The sequence below is a fragment of the Chroicocephalus ridibundus genome, chromosome 9 (genome assembly GCF_963924245.1).
Source record: "Chroicocephalus ridibundus chromosome 9, bChrRid1.1, whole genome shotgun sequence".
In the NCBI taxonomy this organism is placed as follows: domain Eukaryota; kingdom Metazoa; phylum Chordata; class Aves; order Charadriiformes; family Laridae; genus Chroicocephalus; species Chroicocephalus ridibundus.
Window position 1 is genome coordinate 43,943,072 of NC_086292.1, and position 12,172 is coordinate 43,955,243.

A 12,172-nucleotide genomic window follows, 5' to 3' on the forward strand; every position below is an offset into this window, starting at 1 on the left:
CGTCCTAGTCAAAGGGTACTGCTGGTTCGGGCCTTCAGATGCGTACCGGGGTGTGCAGATGCGGCGGGGTGGTGTTGGTGTGCTGACCCGCTCGGTGAGGATGCTTTGGCAAACCTCCCGCTGCCTGCGGCTGAGCCAGCACCGGGATGCAGCCTCCGGCCGTTTGCACCTCCCTGCAACGAGCTGGGGCTACGCACGGCTATATTTTCTCCCGCTGACAAGGCTGGGTAAACCGCAGCCGAGTGTAGCTCCTCTGGTTTCGCCACGAGCGAATCTGAGTGCCTTTGGAATCCAGAGGGACTCGCTCCAGACATCCTTGGGTTGTAACTGATGTGCAGAGTCAGGGGAGGACAAACCTGCCTGTGCCAGTGGCTTCTCTTGCGTGATCCCGCTCCCTCCCGTCTTTGCCCTCGGCAGCTCCCTCGCTCAGCCGGCAGAGCGCTCTCCTTTGCCGTGCCTTGCCTTCCCACCTCTCCCGTCTTTCGCTCCCTCAGTTGCTCTTTACCCTCCTCTTACTTCGTCTCGCAGCCAAATGACTTAACTCTGGGAGGGCTTGGCTGTAGGACGGGAAGGCATCAGGGAAGGAGATATAATATTAAGTCTTTCGAGCAACTTATTAAAAAACCTCAAGCTTCCCCTCTACTGGTTGCTTTGCCAGAGTAACGTGCCTTTGCTCTGTCAGGATCCGCCGAGGGCTGGTGCTTGCTGGGCTGTGAGTTTTTAGACTTGCAGAGCGTTGACTTGGCTTAACCTGCGTATCCCACTGTAGCAGAAACGTCTGCAATGCGTGTTTTGGCTTCGGTGCGCTGCGTGCTCCGAGTTCATCTCTTCCCCCCCTTCCGTTTTCCATTGTTGGAACAACAATCTTCTGCTGGATGCAGAACGCGACCGGCCCTGTCTTGTGGGGCCAAAACAAACCCTCTGCTAGTGTGTTTTCCATCCTCCGCGAGGTAAAATACCAGCACTGAGAGCAGCTGACCCCTGGTGGGAGTCTATCGTCTGGAAATCCAATGACTGACGTCACGGGGCAAAACTTCGTCTCAAGCAATACCGCTGAGAAATGAATTTGCATCCTTTGGAGCTGGTGGATCGAAGGGTTTGGACCCGTGAGTGGGGGTGACGTACCTTCGGAGGGATGTGACGATTCCCTCCCCAACCACCGCTGCCACCAAAGTGCAGCCTGTTGCATTAAAATATCCCAACGTTCCGGACTGCAGACTGCAACACTGCAGCACTTGTTTTAACTGTCCTTTCCAAATAGAAGGAAAACGCTGACAAGGTCAGAGCTGGGGACAGAAAAACTTCAGGGACCTGGAGTCCCAAGGAGCTGCCAAAACAGATTCAGGCCATTTTTCTGCCCCAGTTTTGCAAGTCCAAGATAGTCAATGAAGGTTGTCACCCAATACCCCTTGCGCAAAATCTGTAGCACATTCACATCTGGCCTTGTGCGAAATGGTAAGAAAAAGATTTTTTCTGCTCCTTAATAGAGCCTGGAGTTTGAATCTTGTCTTTGGTTTTCATTTTTTGTTTTGTTGCGGGGGAGATTCACTTGCCTTTACATTTTCGGGGCTATTTCTCCTACTTCAACCAGTAGAGCAAGCCCATGAATATTTGAATTCCAAGCTTGGACGTACGTGTTGATGAGCACCCGCCCAAGTGAGGCCACCTTTCTGCAAGCGGAACTGGATACTTGTTATGGTCCTAACATTTGGGGACCAAATTTATGCAAGTTTGCCTCCTTAATCCTAGAGTTATAGATTAAACTGAAGATTGGAGATAGCTGCCCGATCAAGTTTAATGCCAGCTTTTAGGAGTGAAACTTTAGTGCTTTTGGCAATCCGTGGCCGTGTGCCTTATATTAGGCATTGGAGTTTTGGAAAAGTGCCAAAAGGACCACCAAAATAGAATGTTTCATTATTATAAACTCACTTTCCTGATTTACAGAGGAGACCTGGGGAAAAATGCTTGTTTGCTTTTGGTCCTCCTTTAAAAAAAAAAATAAAAAATTACTGAGGTCATTAATGCAATAACACAACTTGCTTAAAACCTCATATTTACTGTGAGTTTCCTCCTGAAATATTAAAACACTGAAATCACAGAATAGAAGAAAATGAAAGGTTAGAGACAGGAAGATGTACGAAATAATGTGACTTTTAAGAAACCAGTTAATACACAGGGATTGGATTGTTTGGTGCTGGCTAGTTCTTAGTTATAGAAGCTAATGGGTGATTTTATAGTGCAAGAGAATTAATGTTTCTGGTAGGTGGGAGATGGAAGAGTTTTGTGTCTCTTGCTCTAGAAATCCAGTGGGATTAGAGTTTCTGTGTTTCCTTAGTTGTGTACACTTGAGTACTTGCTGGGGCTCGTCTGCAAGGTCACACTGGGAGCAGAGGATGGTGGCAGAGATAGACTTCAGAGACCTGAACACCTCCTTGAAAAGAAACGGGTCTGGATGCTCACAGATGGAAGGACGAGAGAATTACTGACATCAGCCAGGGCAGAGGTGGTGTCTAGAGAGAGGATGATGAAGTTTTGCTGGCATGGTCCACAAAAATGAATACTTAGAGTATAGTTTAGATTTATTTTTTTTCTTCTACATTTTCTGTTCATAAAGCTTGGAAAATATTGTTCTGAACTTTTTCAAATGAACAGTTGAAAATGATGAATGATGTCGCATGGAGACCTTGTCCCGGTGGCTCGTCCCTAGCAGCCTGCAAGATGGTCGTGGTCCTGGACTCTGAGGTAATGAAGCTCTTGAGAAGTTCATAGCCAGTTCCGCTTGTATTTCACATCATTTCCAGTGCGTTCTTACCTGTGGAGCTTTTTGGCTTCTTGAGCGTATTTTTGAGGTCGTGTTTCTGATACAGATGTTCACTTATGGTTGCTCATATTTTCCAAGTATCTTGAATTTTCTTACTACACATCAAATTCTTTCCCTGTTACACTGGCCATACAAAACACCGAAGCATCAGCACCACTGAAGCAATTCAGCTTAATTCGAATATCTGGAAAACATTGTTTAAAACCCTTACCTAGGTCTAATACTTTGTGAAATTTCTTGGAGAACAAGCATTATCAAGAAATCTCATCTCTTGCTACTCAGTAAGTTGTTTCTCTTAAGGAGCTCCTGGTAATGCAGCAGTGACATACAGGCACGTGCTGCTAGAAGTTACCTCTGTGTCTTTATAGTTACAGGTCTTGACTTTATATCACATAGTTTTATCAGTAATGCTTCCAGTTTTTTTCTCTTTTACTTCTAAATTTGCAGGTGTCCAGGCAGTTACGTACGAGGAGAAAATCGGTTCGTAACCTGATAGTAAGTACTGTGATACAAATACAGCTTTACGCGTTGCTCTGAAATTCCAAGGTCTTTTTTTTTGCCATTTCCCAAATGGAAAGTGGCGAACTGTCAGGTAAAACTTCTAATCACATTTCATATGTTTTATTTAAATCTCCAGCTATGTTTCATTACGAGACTTCGGAAAATATTTTGTAACAGTGCAATAGTTCTTATAATAAGTCAACCTAAGGTATCATAGGGGAAAAAAAAAATTCTCAACAATTATCCTTCCCACCCAAACCTTTTCTTAGAAGCAGCATTAGAAACTTTTAATGGCATTTTACTCCCACTATTGCCAAAGGGAGTTTTATCATTGACTCGAAGAGAAGCAACGTTTAACCCCTTAATTTTTGCATTAGCAGAGAGGAGTAGTTCAGCTGTTAGTGGATCTTGGGCTGAAATGTAGTTGTTATAAATAAGCCCAGCTCCTTCTAACCTGAATTGGGCAGCTCCCAGTTCACCTCAGTGGAGGTTCTCACCCTCTGCTCGCACCCCCCCGAAAATCTCTGCTCAAGTGCCATCGTGATGCAATGAGAAAAAAATATCCCCTGATTGTAAAGAAATGTTCACACTCTGCTGCAGGCAATGCACAGGCTGAAACGCGATAGCCGTGGCCCTGACACAACGCCGACGGGAAGCCAGGAGCTGTCAGAAAGGTCAGAGTTTCAATAGCGTGTCTGTGCATTTCCAGCGCTCCTTCCATTCCCTTCTCCTGGTCTGTTCTTTCCTTTCCATACCCCTCTGGAGCAAATGCATCCTCTCAACAGACCTTCCTGGACAAAAATGTAATAAGTAAATAAATGAGGAAAGTTTCAAAGTCAGAAATGTCCTTCAAAACCTTATGGAAGGAGAGGTATTTTGGAGCACGAAGACCACTCTGGGCCACTGAGCTCTCTCGAGCAGCTCTCCTTTCTACTCTGAAAGGTTTGTACCTTTCCTTTTTCTGAAATGATTTGCTAATGCCTTTCCCGTCCCCTGTGTACCTGCCAGTTCTGCTCACATGTGTTGCTTAAATTGCAGCGTTTACAAGGTGTGATTGACCAGGTTTAGGTCTGAAATTTAATCCGCCGCATTTAAAAATTTAAGAGTTGCGCTCTGATTTGTGTCTGCAAAATTGTGTCAACTCAGGTGCAAATTTGATAAACGGAGGACACCAGCTCTCATCTGAATTTCAGCCTTACCTGAAAGCATCAAATCGCTATTTTACACTTCTGCTGCGGGAGCTCGGTGCAGGCTGCACTATCTGCCTGAGGAGCTGGGTACGTAGCAGGGTTAACTCCTCCTGGGCCAGGTCTGACCGACTTATCCGTGGTCACGCGGTGGGGCTGTAACCTGGCTAGGGATGGAGTTGTGGCCTCCTGACAGTCAGCCCAGTGCTGTAACCATTATACTCTCCTTTTGAGCAGATTGCTGATCTTTTTTCAACTTGTGGACCCATAAAATGTTACCAGTGGAGAGGAGGATTCCTCTATAAAGGTGAGCCTGTGAGAACGGGCTCGATCTTCTCAAGAACCTTTGCAGACTTTTTGGATGTGCATCCACAGCTCCCTTCGGCTTGAAATGTTCCACGGCTTATTTGAAACCAGCTTTTATCCTTGCCTTTAAGGAAAGGTCTACCTTTCTTCAGCAAAGTCACAACAATTAATAAGCACTTAACAAAAGCAAAAATGCCCCCCAAATACGGATAGCCGGTCATTCCAAGCAACTTTTTCTTTTCGGCATAACACCTCCCCGGCTGCCCAGGGAGGTGGTGGATTCACCATCCCTGGAGGTGTTTCAAAAAAGGGTAGATGGGGCACTTAGGGACATGGTTTAGAAGTGGCTTTTGTCAGGGCAGGTTAAAGGTTGGACTCGATGATCTTAAAGGTCCCTTCCAACCTCAGCAATTCTATGATTCTATGATTCTGTTTATACAGCCTCTTTGCCAGGGCTTTTTTTTTTTCTCCCAGGTTCAATCTTCAGATTAAGCCAGGACTCCACTGGGGTTTGGTCCCACCTTGCAGCTCTGCCACGTGATGCACGGGAGCGCAACACCGAACAGCTTCTGCCTCGGAAGCAAATGGACCTGGCTTTGGCTGGAGCCGTTTTAATTCTGCAGGTGAGTACCGTGGAAAACATCTTGTTTTCATCCCTTACTTTTGTCCGGTTTTCTTTGCTTCAGAGCTCGACAACGACCGCGAAGCAGCAGCTAGGGAAACAGGCACACCTCTTGAGGAATACGAGGAGGATTTTAAGCATTGCTAAAATCAAAAGAAGCTATGGGCCACCCTCAAAGAACTCCCCTGCAAAACTTCAAACGGCCGGTGGGAATTAAAATGGCTATTGCTTTCAACGGCTTGCAGCCCCGCTTGTGTATAATTGTGCTTACACGGACCGTCGTGCTCAGAGGGAAAAGTCCCACTCGTAGGAGGAGCGTTAGTAAACCCAGTAAGCCAAGGGGCATGGAGAAACCTAATATCTTTAATTCGACAAACTGAGCTCAGTTGTGGGTGGGGACACAAGCTTTCAGGTATTTGAGCCCGTTGCCAGGTCTGAGACAGCACGCTGCTTTTCTGGTTGCAGCTCTCCAACCCGGCATTGGTCATGTCTGATCCTACCCCGGGGGACAAAACCACTACCAGAAGCTGCACACCTCTTTTAGTGGGCCTTTCTACTGGAAATGCAGGGGTTTTTTTCTTCCGTTACATTCTTCAAGAATGAGGAATTATTCACAGCTGGGGGGTTTATGAACCCGGCACAGCAACTGAGCGTCCCGTGTAGCCTGAAAATGAAGCTAACTTTGACTTTCAGTTTGTTTCTTAGCGAATTGGCCATGTGTATTCCCAGCAGGATTGCTGGAGGGAAACAGTGTCCACTGTATTCTGGCCCAGCGTAATCCGCATTTCTAATTAAGGCTATTCGCAAGCCCACTTATCTGACATGTGCAAAGAGCAAATAATAAAGCAATGAGAAAATAGCAATCTGCAATGAAACCTTTGTTTTAAAATTCCTTCTTTTATCTCTCTCTCGTATAAATGTCGAGCGCAGCCAGCACAAAGGATGCCTTCACAATGGTACTGGCTGCTGCAGAGGGTTGTGGCGCTTTTGGTTATTCTGATCGGCTTTCCCTCTCCAGACTCCATCCCTAGGGAGTTACCCACTCGGACCCTGGGCGTTTGGTCAGAAATGACTCTGTGTGCTTCTAGATCCTACCGATTTGGGGTATTTCAGCACCTTGCAGGGCTGGGTCTGCTGCTGCAACTTGGCATTCAGTCAGCTCAACGATCCTTTCCTCTTGGAGCCCCCCGCGGTCGGTTCAGGGGCTGAGCTGAAGCACAACCACGTTCAAAACCAGAGCTTCCTAAATTGCCCACTTGTGAGGCTTCCAGTCTTTGGTATGTCTTATCTCTTTTGGAAGGAGATTTTGGATTTTGAAACTTTTAAAACAGCTCCTACTTTCAGCCTTTCGGACCCATGTTCTGCAAACGCCCTCTGCTTTCTCCCAGTTTTGAGCCTCACTTAGCAGCTGAGCTTCTTTCACCCACCTTGGCCACTCTTCTTGCATGGGACCTCATCAGTTGACTTTTGGCTCTAGCATTTGCCAACAAGGTACCATGCTCCTGGTGAAGCCCCAGGATGGGTGAGATGGTCATCCAGCCCCACTGGTTACCTCTGATTTGGGAACCGCTCAGAACATGGGAGAAAATGGAGTGGAAATCAAATTTCCAAAGGTATGAATTATCAAAGGAAAGGTTAAACCCACCTCCCTGGCATGTGGGTTGTTGATAATTCCTCCGAGAGTTTATCAAAAGAAGCTGCTTTGGGCCAAAATTTAATTTAACCGGAAAACGGTCTCCAATGGCGTTTCGTTTATCCTTTCCATTCTCAATACGTAGCTATACAGGAAAATGCTTTAATGGGTTCAAACACCACATTTCATCAAGTTGCCTAGGGAAATTGAGGCTGTCTTTTCTTTTTTTTTTTTTTTTTCCTGTGCAAATGTAAACTGGAAGTCAATTTTATTATTTCTTTTCAGATTTGCGTTTCCAGTGCTGAGAGATTACAAGCCTTGAAAGGGGCATGAGCAGGGAAGTGCTCTGAGACACCGCAACTGTCCTGGGCATCCATCTGTTGGATTTGGAGGAGAGTTTATTTTGCAGATGAGTTTGCTCTTGAGACTTCTGTTGCTGTCAATAAAGGCACAACCTTGCAACATCTCATCGCGGTTTCACTCCACAGAGCTCTTCTCCTGTGACAAATTCTCCTAAAACCCAACTACTCGGTCCTTCGCAAGTACGTACCGGGACATGGCGCAGCCCCAGTGTTCAGGAGTTGCGACAGGATCGTCTAAATCACGGATTACTTTAAAAAAAACCCAACAAAACAACAAAAGAATTTAAGGCTCTGTGGGGCTTCTTTTAGGCTCCATCTCACTACTGAACCTTTAGCAGTCCCTTCTTTCAATTTTTCACGATTTCTCTACTGTTCTCATACTAAGATGTTCATAGTGTTTTTTGCTTTTGGAAGCCAGTGCTAAAAAAAAATTTAAAAAAAAAAAATCAAAATATCATGACACTTGTGATACATAACCACAAGACTTGGCAATACTTCATTTTCCTTCAAATTTTGGCACCTTCTTTTCACACACAGGTTTCCTCAGATTTCTTTTGCTTGAGGAAGCAGCCTGGAGCCTTCAGCTTTGCTGAAGAGAGGAACGGTGGGCCATTGCCATGACTGGGAAAACTAATTTTTGTCTCCGTCCATCGGTGAGTCAGTGCTGGCTGGATGGAGGAGCTTGTTCTCGTGATCAGATGGAGGAAAGCTGGAACCGGGATGTGCAATCGGAGAGCTCTTTTCCGTGAAGAGGCAGGAAACATAACTGGAGGGAAGCGTTCAGCGAAGAGGTAAATAAACTGTGAAGTGGTTAATCTTTGTCCTTTTTGGGCTGTTTTGTGAATTCATGGCTGTATTTCTCTGCCCGTCCTTCTTTGCTGGAAGAAGGTGTACCATGTGCATCGCCGCTTATACCTTTCACATTTTCCGCAGCCTTTGGCACTACAGCTTGCAGAACCTCTTGGTGAACAGGATGAGAAGACAGATCCATTTCAGTAGTTGCTCACTTTCTACCTCTTTCCGTGGGTTAAAATTCAGCAGGATCTCGTCCCTGGTAGGATTCGTAGCCTGGAAGACAAGAGCACAGCTCGCGGCTGCGGTGTGCAACAGGTATGAGAAGGAAGGGGGACGCTTTATGCTGCTGTTGTCACCAGAAATAGATCTTTAAGACCAATGATAGAAACTCTCAAGATTAAAGGCAGATAAGAAAGAGCAGAAGTAAATCTTACTTTTTTGCTGGCAGCAGAGGAATAAATGTTACAGACATACGTGCGCTTCACAGATAATCCCAGCCTGTGATATGCAGGTTTTGTTTTCAGTATAATCTTAAAATAACAGTGTGTAAAATGAGAATTTCCCGCTTCTCCCAGTCCTTGCGGAGGTCCAAGCCAAGACAGCTCATCTGTGACCCCAGGGCTAGGAAGATCAGACCCGGGCGAGTCTCACCTACTGCGTGAGAACAGCGAGAACCCACCTCCCTCGCCCACCGCGGGCTGTGAAAACGAGCGCGTGGGGGGAAAGCGCTTTGAGATCCTCCGGTGGGGAAAGGTCAGGAGAGCATCGCCATCTCTTTCAGGAGCTCCAACACCAAGGGGAAAAATAAATCACACAAAGCTTAAATAGGAAACCGCAGCTGCTGTCAGATTAAATCTGTTACAAGTGCATTCCACTGCCTCGCTGAACAGTGTTTTATTTCACACCTCAAAATGTGAGGCCCTGTGCCACGGACTTGCTCCTTTTTCCCTATTCCCCCTAGATGACTTAACAAGCTGAAAGTGCAGCTGGAAATTAATGCTTCCTGTCTTTTTAAATAATGTGACATTGAAATCCCGGTATTTAATGCGTTGGCATTTAACATGCCACAATATTTCAGTTACTTTGCACTGGTTGGGGTGCAGAAGTGTTATTACAGCTGTTCTGAAATTCTGACAAAGAGGTGCATTTCTCTCCTCTTCTCTTTTTTTTTTTTTTTCCTTCTCCACTATGTCCTACCATAATTGCTTTTTGCCGCATCTCTGAACCGTAACCATGGCGATCCGCCACATTCATCAGAGGACCCTCTTGTTGTTTCGCTCGTGTGAATGTAAGAAGGGGGAAAAAAATAAAAAAAAATAAAATAAAAAAAAAAAGAAAGGAAGAAAGAGGGGGCATAAAATATTTGCAGAACTTTCCAAAAAAAGCAGATTTTTTTCTTTTTCTCTCTTTTTTTTTTTTTCCCCCCCTCTATTTTTTCATAATGACAGAAGTGGTATTGGAGAAATGGCCTGGTCAGAACACCAAGGACTTGTTCATAGCCTAAAAAAGGGCGAGGAGGAGTCTGGTTGTGGAGGTGTCGCTCTTTGTCGAAAACAGACTTAGATAACTGGAGCTTTCAAGCCATTCGCCCCTGAAAGGAGGAATTGTTATGTGCGGAAGGGGCAGGAAAGGTTGACCCTTTTCCATTTCTGTCTGATGACAAACTGGTCCTTGTTTGGAGAACAAGTTAATGCAGAACATCATTATCATATTAAAGTCATGCCGATTCTGACTGGGGAAGGAGAAACCGCCCGGCTTTGGACAAAGATTTGGAGCTGCCCCTTTCTGGGTTTGCTGGGTACGTGGTCTGCTGCTCGTGCCGTGGATGGTGAGGAAGGAGAGATGTTGAAGCCACTGGCTGTGGTGGGGCAGGCAAGAGATGAAGGGGAAAGGGAATGTTGTTGGTCTGAGATGGTTTTCAGTGCCTGCCACCTCAGTAAACTTCTCTTTCACTGCTTCGAAAAAGCTTCAAAAATTAACCTGGAGACTTTCACACTGAGGGACTCAGGCAGTTCATCTTTGCTCCGCTGGTGTCCTGGAGCTGCTTAGAAGAGATGGAAAAGCTGCCCAATGTTCAAAGTATCCTTTGATCAGCTTTGCCCATCCAGAGTAGGCAATTCCAATCCATCAGCCACTGTTGGTGGATTTTCCGGGACACAAAGAAAGAAAAGGCAGCAGTGGTTCTTAGAGTCTGTCTGGGATCCCGTAACGTGGAGCGTGGGCATGGTACAACTGCCACTGTCCAGTCTGTCAGGTGAGATGTCTGGGGACAAGGGTTTGATGCCCTGTAAATCCATGCTGTGTGATTTAGCTGTAGAAGAGATTTGTTTCCCTGTAGAGGTATTACGGCTTATTTCCATGGAGTACGAGCAACTATGTGATATTATTTTACTGTCCTTTGACATGTGAGCCAGGAATGGAGAGTCGAAGCAGCTGTGCTCTGGATCCTATGGCAGCACTCACTGGGTGATCTTGAGAGATTCCCCAAGTATCCTTGCCGTGGCAATCGTCCGATTGCCTTCTAAAGCGGTAGCTGTTGACATAAAGCCTCATCTGAAAGAATGATTATATGTGCCGAGGTTGTAAGTTGTTATAGTCAGGGCTTTGTTTTGGTTTTACAGCATTTGCATGGGGGCTCTGGTCTCTGGGACTTCAGTACAGCAACAGGCCGGTGCTGGTGCAATTCACCCCAAAGTCCACTTTGAAACCCCTTCATGTGAAATCTTCCTGTGTTCCTGCTCTGCAAAGTCTGGTAGCACCATCAGCAATGATTGAGGAGCTGTGGCAATTCGGGGGGCTTCTGCTCTTCCTCGTTTGCTCTCCCTCAGCCAGCTACAACTCTGCCCTCTCTACCTTCCTCACGAGCAGTGCTGGTGGATCAAAGCCCATGTGCCTGCCACCAGTGCCCCACTTCGCAGGTCGGGATCTCAGCAGACGCCCAGCCCGCGTCAGCGGTTTCAGCCAGCTCGCTGGACCATGCATGGTGCTGGCCGAGGCCGGGGCACGCACCTCCTCCCGCCGTCAGCACAAAAACCCCAGAGGAGGAAGGTTCCTCAGGCAAAGCTACTTATTGATGTGCCTCAGCATGGGCATTTGCTGGCAAGGCAGAGCCACCAGAGCATTGCTCAGTGACCTGAGAGGTATTTGGTTGGAAAATGTCTGGTTCTGTTCTCGTCTGGGAGCCATTTGATCTGTCCCCAAAGACGCAGCGTAGCAAAGGCCCTGGGGCCCTCCCATGGGTGACAATGAATACACTGGGGTCTGTAGAGCAAAATGGGTTGTCTATGAGTCAAAAAGTCTGAGACCCATTTCTAGGTGGGATTGTCAATATAGAATAACAAAGCAAAAAGCACTCCAGGCTAAATGTTATCAGTGATTATTTTTAACTTTATTTTTACTGTTTCTGATGTGTTCTTCAATCTGTCTTGTTGATGTTTATTTTTCCATTTGTGATAAGGGTCACATGTCATGCCTCCCTTGCATCAGGTGCTACACAACCATGTACTGTCCTTGCCCCAAACAGTTCACAAAGTCTTTCCCTGTGGATGAGTTCTCACTGGCACCGCGGTCACTGAGTTGTACGTGCCCTTTAACAGGAGTTTCTTTAGAGGATGCAGGACTCCTTATTTCTCTTCCCCAGGGCAATGAAGAGGTACGAACCCCCTCACTGGAAGTCAAACAGGACATATCAAGGCCAATAAAGTTTCAAAATATGTTCCATTATCAAATTTGACATCTATTCGTAATAATTAGCAACACCTGAATATTGAATGATTTGGATATTTAGTATAGTGGGGTCTGTTTGTCCTTGGGTTCTTCTCCTGGTTTCTGCTCCATTTTCCCACGTAAGGAAAATGAACAACTTCTACCTAGGACCTAAATGTTAATCTCAGAATATCTTTTCAGATATTTGTCAACCATAACATACAACTTCCAAAATACTCA